The 12,898-nt window shown below is 40.7% G+C and overlaps 1 long non-coding RNA gene across 1 annotated transcript; it reads left to right on the top strand.

Annotated features, from left to right (window-relative positions):
• Positions 1-561: 561 nt before the first annotated feature.
• Positions 562-6,393, top strand: LOC131840558 (uncharacterized). Its single transcript, XR_009357397.1, has 3 exons — positions 562-762; positions 4,841-4,960; positions 5,640-6,393. It is a non-coding gene; the product is annotated as an uncharacterized LOC131840558 (long non-coding RNA).
• The last annotated feature ends 6,505 nt before the right edge of the window (positions 6,394-12,898 follow it).

Raw genomic sequence — 12,898 nt, 5'->3', positions numbered from 1 at the left:
TCAACTGCTGAAAGTTTTTCAAATGTTTCTTTTCAAAAATGCACCTGGATGAAAAAGTAAAAGTAAGTATGTTAGTTGGAAGTGAAACAAATTTTTTTTTTTTTTAAGAGAAATGGCTATGTTTGGACTGTGTTTTGCTTAAAGAAATCCTAGAATGCTCTCTAAGTAGGGCAATGATTGTGAGTCTGCTCCATTATATTTACAAGTTCTATTTTTCCTAAAGTGTAAGAAAATGATAGTAATTGGTACCAGTATAGCAGACCAATATAAACCAATTACGTATTTTTTCACTTTTCCTGATTCCTCCAGGAAATGGAAGATGACTTTAAAATTGAGGTGTAAGAGATGCTGTTAAATATTTGTCACAGTTTTTCAAAACTGGACTGAGACTTCATCAACCTTAGATCATTTCCTCTTCTTGAGAACCAAATACTAACTATTGTTTCTTGGGTATGGCATATTCCTAACTGTAAACTTGAGTAAGTGAGCCTCTTTCAGACCTGGGTTTTGGGGGTTGTCTTTTTTTAATGCTCCCTAATGGAACTTCTCCATTCATTTCAGAATAGGGCACTCCTGCAAAGGGAAGATGGATATCCTAGGCATGAAGTCCAAGACAATAGCCTAAGGAATGGAGAGGTCCAAAAAGTAGGTTTCTCGGTGTGAAAGCTTGCACAGAACATCACCCACCTGCTTGGACGGCTCACTTCTGGACTGTTAGAGGGAAATAACTGGACTGAAGAGGGAAATAAAGTCCTGTCTTCTGTAAGTCATGGTGTGGGAGGGTCTCCTGTTATACCAGCTTGAGCTTGTGCCTAACCTAATCATACCTGAGGCTTCTTTCCTCTTTTCCTCCTTCCCATAAGAAGCCCATCTTTATTGGTTGGAAGCATTTTTTGCCCTGCTCTCTCGGACTCACCTTTATAGCCTTTCAGCCTCTGCCTCTTTTCCATGTGCTTCCTAGCATGGAATGCACTCAGCCACATCTCTTGTCTCTATGTAAGGCTCCTTCCCTAAAGGGCAGCTTTTCTCCTCCGTTAGCAGCAGGTTTTGCCACCTCAAAGGAATTTAACAAAGAACTTAAAGCTGGAATGTTTTTTTAAGTGCTGTATTATTTTACACTCCAACCACCAGGATATAAGGGTTCTAATTTGTCCAAGCCCTTGTTAACACTTGTTATTATCTGTCCTTTTTATTATAAACATTCCTAGTGGTTCGGAAGAGGGGTTTCATCATGGCTTTGATTTGCATTTCCCTGATGCCTAATGATTTTGAGCATTCTTTCTGGCTTATTGACAGTACACACACACACACACACACACACACACACATTTGCAGGGGATTTTTTTTTTTTTAAAGATTTTTATTTATTTATTTGACAGAGAGAGATCACAAGTAGGCAGAGAGGCAGGCAGAGAGAGAGAGAGGGGGAAGCAGGCTCCCTGCCGAGCAGAGAGCCCGATGCGGGGCTCGATCCCAGGACCCTGAGATCATGACCTGGGCCGAGGGCAGAGGCTTTAACCCACTGAGCCACCCAGGCGCCCAGGGGATTTTTTTTTTAATTTAAATTCAATTAACATATATTATTCATTTCAGAGGTAGAGTTCAGTGATTCATCAGTCTTATATAACACCCAGTGCTCATTATACTGCATGCCCTCCCTTAATGTCCATCCCCCAGTTACCACATTTCCCTTGCCAGCAACCCTCACTTTGTTTCCTATGATTAAGAATCTTTTATGGTTTATATATATTCTTTGGAGAAATGTCTGTTCAGAACCTTTGCCTACTTAAAAAACTGAATTATTTATCTTTATATCAGTGAGTTGTAAGACTTCTTTATCTAGACAGTAGTCTTTTGTCAGATACATAACTTGCCATCATGTAAAACTCTTCTGCCATTCTCTGGGCTCTTTTTTCACTTTCTTGACGATGCCCTTTAAAGCACAACAGTTTATAATCTTGATAAAGTCCAACTTATTTCTTATTTGTGTTTGCTTGTCATATCTAAGATTTTGCCTAACCTGAAGTCATGAAGATTTACTCCTAGATTTTCTTCAAAATTTTTCATTTCAGCTCCTACATTTATATCTTTGATACATTTATTTGAAATTTTTTTTTTTTTAGAGAGAGATAGCACAAAGAAGGGGAGACAGAGAGAGGGGGAAAGAAGCAGACTCCCCACTGAGTAGGGAGCAATCCCAGGACCCTGAGATCATGATCTGAGCCAAAGCCAGACACATAACTGACTGAGCCACCTGGGTTCCCCGATTTTCTCCTAATTCTTTTTTTTTTTTAAAGATTTTATTTATCAGAGAGAGAGAGAGAGCACAGGCAGACAGAATGGCAGGCAGAGGCAGAGGGAGAAGCAGGCTCCCTGCCAAGCAAGGAGCTCAATGTGGGACTCGATCCCAGGGCACTGGGATCATGATCTGAGCCGAAGGCAGCTGCTTAACCAACTGAGTCACCCAGGCGTCCCGATTTTCTCCTAATTCTTAAATCAGTTTGGGAAATTATATTTTTCTGAAAAACATGTTTTCTTTGTTTCAATTTTTTTGGTATCACAGTTGATGGATTTCCATATCTTTTAAACTTCTGATTAATCTAGAATATGACTCCTTTTTTGCCTTTGACCTTTGTAAAAAGATGTATTTGTTAACTTTAGGGAGAGAGTGGGTGGGAGGGGGCAGGGAAGAGAGAGTCTCAGACTCCATGCTGAGCTTAGAGCCTGATCCAGGGATCCATCCCTAAGATCTCTAAGGACTTTAAGATTGTTATCTGAACCAAAACCAGGAGTCCCATGCTTAACCCAGTTGTACGACTCAGGCACCCTTGCCTTTGATGTTTTAAACAAACTCTCTTTTTTTTAGAACAGTTTTAGATTTATGGGGAAATTGCAAACATAGTACACAGAGTTGCCGTACACTCCACCCCTAGCTTCTGCTATTATTAACATCTTATATTTGCATGGCATATTCACTGCAATTAATAAACCAGTACTGATACTTACAGGTATCAGTACCTGATTAAGTCTGTAGTGTATTGAGATTTCTTTTTACCAGTGTCCTTTTTCTGTTCCAGGATTCCATCCAAGATACCACATTACATTTAATCATCATGTATCCTTACATTCCTCATAGAACCTCTTGTCTTGTGACAATTTCTCAGATTCTTCTGGTTTTCGATTACCTGGACAGTTTTGAGGAGTATTGGTCAGGTATTTTGTAGGACTTGTCTGATGTTTTTCTGATTAGATTGGGCTTTTGCAATTGGGAGAGGAAGATCACGGAAGTGTAAAGGATCATTTTCCTTATATGTCCAGGATACAAACTATCAACACAGTCTGTCAATGCTAATGTTGACCTTGATCACCTGGCTAAGGTGGTGTTCCATTTATCCTCTGTGAAATGTCTATACCAGCACTGAGGAAGTCACTATGGGCAGTCTCCACTTAGGTAGTTGGAGTTAGGCTCCACTTTCTTGTGGGCAAAGTTATATACATAATTATTTGCAGTTTTGTATAGGAGATTTATCTCCCCCACTATTTGTTCATTTATTCAATAATTTATATCAGTATGGATTCATAGATATTTATTTTATGCTTTGGGATATAATCCAATGCTACTTTATTTTATTGTTCCAGTTGCGCAGCTTTACTGTGAGCTCTTTCAGTTGGTTTCTGTATCACTTTGACTTTCTCCTATTACTGTGGGTGTCTTTTGTTTGATTCTTTGTTTTGAGCCCTTCCTTACTTTTGTGGCATTGTATGATGCTCTAAGCTTATACATTTCCTGCCCTAGTCCTAGAATTAGCCATTTTGTCAAGGGCCCTGGTTCCCTTTTATTTTTAAGATTTTATTTATTTGTCAGAGAGAGAGTATAACCAGGGGGAGGGGCAGAGGGAGAAGCAGGCTCCCCGCTGAGCAAGGAGCCCAATGTGGGACTCGATCCCAGGACCTGGGGATCATGACCTGAGCCGAAGCCAGATGTTTAACTGACTGAGCCACCCAGTTGTCCCCCCTGGTTCCCTTTATTAAAGAATGGTATTAGAATCCAAAATCTGGGTACAGTGAGTGCTTCTTGCTTCTGAGGTGTCATTGCTTCTAAGTCCTCTCAGCTGACAGAGCAAAGAATATGTGTATGTACACATGTAAGAAAAACTCCATTCATGCTAGCTCCCATTCCTCCCCTGTGTCTCCTTTAACTATGCATACAGAACACTCAGACACTTCTGGTCATCAAGCATGTGAAAGCTTTTCCCCACATCATGCAATTCCGTGACACTAGGTGTATGTCCTACAAGTTAACTCAATTCTTGCACTATCAGCCTGGAAATCATGTCCAGTTTCACAGGCCAAGGGCTCAGTCCCATTAGACTGATTCCCCCCACACACACACTTCAGATGTCCATCACAAGTGGTAGTCCCTGGGTTATCCACAACTTCTGTCTAATTAAGCTACAAATTGGAGGTTCCCATGTTCCCTCCTCAGGTTTGATTAATTTGCTAGAGCGGCTACAGAACTCCAGGAATCACATTTTCCAGTTTATTGAAGAATACAGATGAACAACCAGATGCAGAGCTAACCTAAGGCAAGGTCGGAGGATCCCATGCATAGGAGCTTCTGTCCCCATGGAGTGTGGGGTGCGCCACCCTCCCGGCATGGATTTGTCTGCCAACCTGGAAGTTCCCCTTAACCCTGTGCTGTTGGGGTTTTCGAAGGTTTCCTCATGTAGGCATGATCAACTGTTAACTCAGTTTCTAGCCCCTCTCTGTTCTTTGGAGGATGAGGGGTGAGAATGAAAATTCCCAGCTTCTAATTATGGCTTGGTCTCTCTGTGACCAGCCTCCATCCAGGAGCCACGAGGAGCCCACCCAGAGTCACCGCATTGGAACAAAAGATGCTCCTAGTGCTCTTATCACCTAGGAACTTACAGAGGTTTCAGGCATTGTGTCAGGAACTGGGGTGAGAAACCAATATTTTTTTTCTATTATCTCACTGTGTATATGTATATGTGACCATAGATATCAAGTAAACATGAAATGAGTCCATACTGATGTCTCCAAATCTAATTTATACCACATGGATTTTCCAACCTCCTCCTCTTGCTATAAATTCCTACTCCAGCAATGAAAAACCCAGCTTCCACCATCTGCCATCCTTTTACTTAATTATTCCAGTGTAAATGTATATAGCAGTATCAAAATTGTTAACTTGTACCCCAACTGAATATAACTTTATCAGTTAGAGTATAGCACTTATGTACAGTTTATTTTGCCTTTAGTTTGACAGATCATTCATTGCCAAAGTTATTTAGGGCAGCATTTCTCCCCCTTATCCCTAGCGAGCTAGTTTCACAATTTTTAGTATAGTTAGAATGTTCTGCATTCTTCATTCCATCTTCGGGCTTCCCAGACCTCCTGAATGATTTTTTTTTTAAGATTTTATTTATTTATTTGACAGAGCACAATCAGGGGGAGCTGCAGGCAGAGGGAGAGGGAGAAGAAGGCTCCCCCAGAGCTCCTGATCCCGGGACTATGGGATCATGATGTGAACCGAAGGCAGATGCTTAACCAGCTGAGCCACCCAGATACCCCTAATGATTTTTTAAGTTGCTTTTTTGTTTTGTTTTGTTTTGTTTTAGTAATCTCTACACCCAATTGTGGGCCACAAACTCATGACCCTGGGATCAAGAGTCGCATGCTCTTCTGACTGAGCCACCCAGGCACCCGCTAAATGATTGCTTGCTTTGCATACATTAAGACTCACTCTTTGCACTACAGAGTTCTGTGGGGTTCAACAAATGAATAGTGTCATGTATGCACATTTACAGTATCATGCAGGATATTTGAACTGTCCTAAGAGAATGCTCAGCGCTGTACCTGTTCAACCCTTTCTCCCCTCCTCCTGAGCTCCAGACAACCATGGAACTTTTTTAAAATTGAAGTATAACTGATATATTATATTATATTAGTTTCAGGTGTAGAACATAATGATTTCAGAACTATATACATTGCACAATGTTCCTCATGACGAGAGTAGTTATTCTTTGTCACCTATAACTGACTATATTCCCCGCGCTGTACTTTTCACCCCCGTGACTTACTTATTTTATAACTGGAAATTTGTTCCTCTAATTCCCTAAATCCCCTTCACCTATTTCACCTATCTTCCCACTTACTCCCCTCTCGTAATTACCACTAGTTCTCTGTATTTATGACTGTGTTTCTAATTTTGTTGTTGTTTGTTTGTTCATTTGTTTTATTTTTCAGATTTTAGATCACACAGTAGTTTTGTTTCTCAGACTTATTTCAGTTAGCATAATACCTTCTAGGTCTGTCCCTATTGCAAATGGCAATATTTTGCTTTTTTATAGCTGAGTAATATATATATATATATATATATATATATATATATATATATATATATATACCATCTTCATTCATTCATCCATCAGTAGACACTTGGGTTGCTTCCATATCTTGGCTATTGTAAAAAAAAAAAAATCCTTCAATAGACCAAGAGGTGCATATATCTGTCCAAATTAGTGTTTTTCTTTTCTTTGGGTAAATGCCCACAGTCACTGAACTTTTTACTGTCTCAACAGTTTTGCCTTTTCAGAAATGTCATGTAATTGGATTCATACCTTTTGTGGCCTTTTCAGACTTGCTTCTTTCACTTAGCAATATGTATTTTAGTTTCTTCTATGGCTTTTCATGGCTTCATAGCTTGTATCTTCTTACCACTGAATAATATACAATTTATGGCTATACCACAGTTTGTTTATCCATTCACCTATTGAAGGACATCTCCATTGCTTCCAGGTTTTAGTGATAATGAATAAAGCTACTACAAACATTCATGTGCCTGTCTCCATTTTGACTAATGAAATTATTTATGTCACTCTATCTTTTCTTGAGCAATCTTGCTTGACTTTTTTTTTTTTAAAGGAAACTCTGCATGGGACTTCAACTCACTACACCAGGGTCGAGAGTCACATGTTCTACAGACTGAGCCAACCAAGTGTTTCAGTCTTGCTTGACTTTTATTTATTCTGTTACTCTTTCTAAAAAATCAACTTCAAGCTTTATTACTCTTTTTTCGTGTATTTTTATTTTCTGTGTCATTGACTTATTTTCTGATGTTTACTACCCTGGGGTTTACTCTGATGTTCTTCTGGCTTCCTAAATTGGAAACATTAATCTTCAGTCTTCTGAAGGCTATGAGAATTTTATTCAAGCCCTACTTTTACTACATGCCACAAGTTTTGGTACATAGCATTTTCTTACCATCCAGTTCTAAGTATTTTTGTTGAAATTTGTCACTGTGAATTTGTAGCATACCTATCTGCCAAATTAGGTGATGTTCCCCAGTATCCTGAGTATAGGCACAGAAAAAGTGGAAGTTTAAGGACAACCTAGGCTTAGAATTTTGCCGGGAAAGTACATCCCAACCACTGTATCTAATTTCACACCTCACAGCCACATCTCATTTTCTCCCTGCATCTCATCAGGTCGTCTTTCTTCAATTAGAGAATCTGTCTCTCATTACACTTTCTTTATTCCCCTGTGGTGTCTATCACATATGTCCACCATTAAATGTTAATGCCTGTGTGCAGTGTGTAAACCTGGCAATTCACAGACCTGTATCCCTGGGGCTAATAATACATTATATGTTAATAAAAAAATTAAAAATATAAAAATAAAATCACAAACCACTCCCCCCCCCAAAATGTTAATGCCTAAATTGGCTTGTGGTACTGTGGGTATGAGAGTGTCACAGGGGACTATAAGAGATGGAGATGGATGGCGACTGACCAGCTACTGCAGCCTAAACAGGCAGAAACATTTCAACATCTCTTTGAGAGTTTGGAAGTGCCAATGTTACCTTTAACTAATCTGCTGCTCAGAACTATCACAATTATCCTTCACAATTACCCATAAGTACTCAGTAGATTTGCTATATCCACAATTATACGGAAGCCTTCTTGTATAGTGACAAGTGACTCTTCTCCCCATCCAAATCACTTGGAGAAGGGGAAAGGAACCGCTGCAGAAGGCAAGGAGACCCAAATCCAGAGACACCCAGGAGCAGAGAGTCAGAGCCAGAAGTGACCATGGAAACAAGTCTTGGATCTAGGCTGACATCCTGGTGGCAGGTGGATTAGGGTACTGTTTTTTCTTTTTCTTTTTTTTTTTTTTAAAGATTTTATTTATTTATTTGAGGGAGAGAGAGCATGAGTGAGGAGAAGGGCAGAGAGAGAAGCAGACTCCCCGTGAAGCTCGGAGCCCGATGCGGGACTCGATCCCGTGACTCCGAGATCATGACCTGAGCCGAAGGCAGTTGTCCAACCAACTGAGCCACCCAGGCGTCCCAGGCGTACTGTTTTTTCTAAGCTGCAGAGTGTACCCTCCTTTAGAGGAACATGAAATAAATTTAATGGGTTGCAATCAGCATCTGTTTTAAGTGAAATAGGACAGAACGAATAGAAAATAACAGATTGTGTCCTACAGAGCATAAGATAATTACTTTCTATGAAATTTTTCAATGTGGATGTATGTGCTAATATTAGATCATGAGATAAAATGTATTTTTAATGGAAGGTCATAGTAAAAAAAAAGCTTAAAACGCTCTAGACAAGAGGCTAAGTTACATATGGGGGTATGGAGGAGAGGGCATAGGAGGAGATATTTAAGTTAGGTCTCAAAGGGATCGTAAGAGAAGTTAAAGGACATTCTAAAGGAAGTGCACGTACAAAGGGAACAGCAAGAAGTTCATGATGGTGGAACCTCATTTAGGGAGGGAGGCATGGCAGAGATGAAGGTGGAGGGGTGCCTGGGTGGCTCAGTGGGTTAAAACCTCTGCCTTCGGCTCAGGTCATGATCTCAGGGTCCTGGGACCAAGCCCTGCATCAGGCTCTCTGCTCAACAGGGAGCCCGCTTCCTCCTCTCTCTGCCTGCCTCTCTGCCTACTTGTGATCTCTTGTTTGTCAAATAGATAGATAAAATCTTTTTTTAAAAAAGATAAAGGTGGAGAGGAAGGTAAGCTGAGGTTTTGTTGTGAAGAGTCTTAAACACAAAGTGAGAGGTTTTACTTTTATAAATTTTACTTATTTTGCAAGATGAGAAAGGTTCTCTTCAAAAGGAAGATAAACTTAGTATTTAGTTCCCTTTGAAACCCACAGAAGAAAATAACAGTACTATTCATTGAGCATTTACAGTAGGTCAATGTTGAACTTCTTTCTATGCATTAGTTTAATTACCGATTAGCACAGTAACTACTTATATGGTTCATATTATAGTGACTCTCCTTTGACAGACGGGCAGACTGAGGCTTAGAGACCTTTTAAGTTGCTCAGGTCGTCTACCTATCAAGTGGAAAGGGTGGGCAGGTCTGACCCCAAAACCAGTGCACTGGACCACTTTATAAAGATGGAGCCTCTAAACAGCCGTCTCATCAGCTGATAGAGACCAAAGACGGAGAATGTTTGGCTTTCCCTCTTCAGCTTATGCCTCAAGCACAAGCAGATTGCTTTTTATACCTGTGCGAAGTGGAGGAAACAGCTGGAGGGGAGCAGTGCCAGCATCTACTCCCACTCCCCACTTCAACAACTCCTCCTCTTCTGTTTCCAACACTCTCCCTGCTTTAGTACAACAACCTTCTGGGCCTGCTGCTTTATAAAAGAGGAATAATGTTATCTTTTATTAAGGATGTCATGATTATTCCATAAACTCTTCTTAAAAACACTTTGAGGGGGCGCCTGGGTGGCTCAGTGGGTTAAGCCTCTGCCTTTGGCTCAGGTCTTGATCCTGGGGTCCTGGGATGGAGTCCCACGGGGCTCTCTGCTCAGCAGGGAGCCTGCTTCCTCCTCTCTCTCTCTCTCTCTGCCTGCCTCTCTGCCTACTTGTGATCTCTGTCTATCAAATAAATAAATAAAATCTTTTAAAATAAATAAAAATAAAAAATAAAAACACTTTGAGAATAAAGTAGTTACTCCTATTGGATTGTTCATTTTGTAATATCATTTTTACTTGCATTTGAAGGTACATCGTTGCAGCTAAATTTCCAAGAGTCCCCTGCCTTCTGTGACACTTATTCTTCTCATTTCCATGTACAGGCTATCAGGCACTAGGCAACTCAAGTCAAAGGGCAACTTACTGGCTAGCTCAGTTCTTACTTCCTTAGATATCCCATCTCCTCTCTCTGCTCTCACTGGCCAGCCTGAGAAGTGGGCAAATCGGGCTGATACCTACTTAAAGATTTGAAAGATGCTAAAAGGCTTCTGCCTAAAAAATATCTCCCCAACATCTGTTCTAATTCTTTTTGTTTTTAAGATTTTATTTATCTGACAGAGAGAGAGCACAAATAGGGAAAACAGCAGGCAGAAGGAGAGGGAGAAGAGGCTCCCTGCTGAGCTGGGAGACTGACACGAAGCTCGAACTCAGGACCCTGGGATCATGACCTGAGCGGAAGGCAGCCGCTTAAAGACTGAGCCACCCAGGTGCCCCTGATTCTAATTCTACGCACTCTCCAGTGGCCCTCTTGAAAAGACACACCTTTTCAATTCATTTAAGGTATGAAGTTACCTGACAGGGATTATTTATTAGCTAACTAATTAGTCTGTCACAGAAGCCACCTGCTTCCAATATCACCAAGAACAGAGAAGGGAGAATGACACCTAGGATTATATGATTTGATGGGTTAAGGGAGTAGGTAAAGGAGATGGAGGTAGAATTAGGAAATAAAGGAAGAAAAGATCCAGAACTGAAAGCACTGTTAGGGAAGCACTATTAGGCTCAGCAGCGTAAGCACTTAGAGACATGTGCATCCCTAAGAGAAAAGGTTTTAAAAAGAGAAGTTGGTGGGGAGTTAGTTTTTAACAGGTACAGAGTTTCAGTCAAGGAAGATGAAAACGTTCTGGAGATGGATGGTGATGGTGGTTGCTCAAGAAGGTGAATGTACTTAATACCACAGAACTGTGCTCTTAAAATCAGCTAAAATTTTAAGTTTCATGGTATGTATACTACAAATATATTCTAGACAATCTGTGAGGGAAATGAAGTCAAGGCTGTTAGAGAGTATGTTAGTCACCCTTCAAGATGGTGCCAATGATGCTTGCCTTCTACTATATACTTCCCTGTATTGTACCACTCCACACAGTGGATAGAGCTGACTTGGGTAACCAATAGATGAAGCAGAAATGACCCTCCAAGGCTGTCTAAAACCTCCTAGGTTCTAAAAGACATTGTAGCCTCCAACTGATTCTCTCTTAGATCTCTTGCTCTGAGGGAAGCGAGCTGCCATATTGTGAGGACACTCAAACAGCCTACGGGGAGGTCCAGGGATGAGAACCTGAGGCCTTCAACTGACAGCCAGCATTAAACCATCAACCCATTGAGGAGCTGCCTTGAAAGCAGATCCTCCAGCAGTCCCATTTACCATCTGGACTGCAACCTCATGACAGAGCCTAAGCCAGAACCCCTTAGCTCCCACATTCCTCACCCACAGAAATTGTGAGATAATATTGATATTTGTTGTAAGCCACTATTTGGGGGGTGATTAATCTGTTCTATAGAAATCGATGACTAATACAGATAGCATGAAGACACCCCCCCCCCATCAGCTGCCTGAGTCGGGTAGAATCTTCTGTCATTTACAGATCTGTTTGTTCCAGGATAATTTCACAGTTGCTTAAAGATATCCGTGATCCCATGGGGTGCCTGGGTGGCTCAGTGGATTAAGCCTCTGCCTTCAGCTCAGGTCATGATCTCAGGGTCCTGGGATCAAGCCCCGCATCAGGCTCTCTGCTCAGCGGGGAGCCTGCTTCCCTTCCTCTCTCTCTCTCTGCCTGCCTCTCTGCCTATTGTGATCTCTATCTGTCAAATAAATAAATAAAATCTTCTAAAAAAAAGATATTCGTGATCCCATTTAGATACAGTTGCGCTTATCTTTACATGTTTTGAATACCCAACAGGCATTCCTTAAAAATATTTCCCAAAATTGGAAAGGCATTGTTGAATTTCAGATAGTTAAGGCTAGCAAGAGCAATTCTTAACATAATATGCCTTGTCTGGTAATGGGAATGTTTTTCCTTTAATATGATAGATGCAATGCTTAAAAACCTGAAGGCAGGACAGTATTTTCTTTTCTTTCATTTATTTATTTAAATTTAATTAATTAACATATAATATATTATTGGTTTCAGGTGTATAGGTCTGTGATTCATCAGTCTTACACAATACCCAGAGCTCGGTACAACACATACCCTCCCCAATGTCCATCACCCAGTTACCCCTCCACCACCCCCCTCCACCCCCCCTCAGTTTGTTTCCTACGATCTTACTCTTTGTCTCTCTAGCTTAATCTTGTTTCATTTTTTCCTCTCTTCCCCTATGATTCTCTGCCTTGTTTCTGAAATTCTACGTATTGATGAGATCATTTTTTTAAAAAGATTTTGTTTATTTATTGACAGCACAAGACGGGGAGCAGCAGGCAGGTAGGCAGAGGGAGAGGGAGAATAAGGCTCCCTGCAGGGAACCCAATGTGGAGCTCGATTCCAGGACCCTCAGATCATGACCCAAGCTGAAAGCAGATGCTTAAAGACTGAGCTACCTCTAGTTCCATCCATGTCATTGCAAATGGGAAGATTTCATTTTTTTTGGTGGCTCCATTATATATATATATATATATATATATATATATATATACATACACACATATGATGATTTCTTTTTTTTTTGGTGGCTCCATTATACACACACACACACACACACACACACATACCATATCTTCTTTATCCATTCATATGTCAGTGGACATTGTGAACATTACTGCTATAAACATTGGGGTAGCAGGTGCCCCTTTGGATCACTACATTTGTATCTTTGGGGTAAATACCCAGTA

This window comes from Mustela lutreola, chromosome 9 (genome assembly GCF_030435805.1).
Source record: "Mustela lutreola isolate mMusLut2 chromosome 9, mMusLut2.pri, whole genome shotgun sequence".
Classification (NCBI taxonomy): Eukaryota; Metazoa; Chordata; class Mammalia; order Carnivora; family Mustelidae; genus Mustela; species Mustela lutreola.
This window is presented reverse-complemented; position numbering and strand designations above follow the sequence as displayed.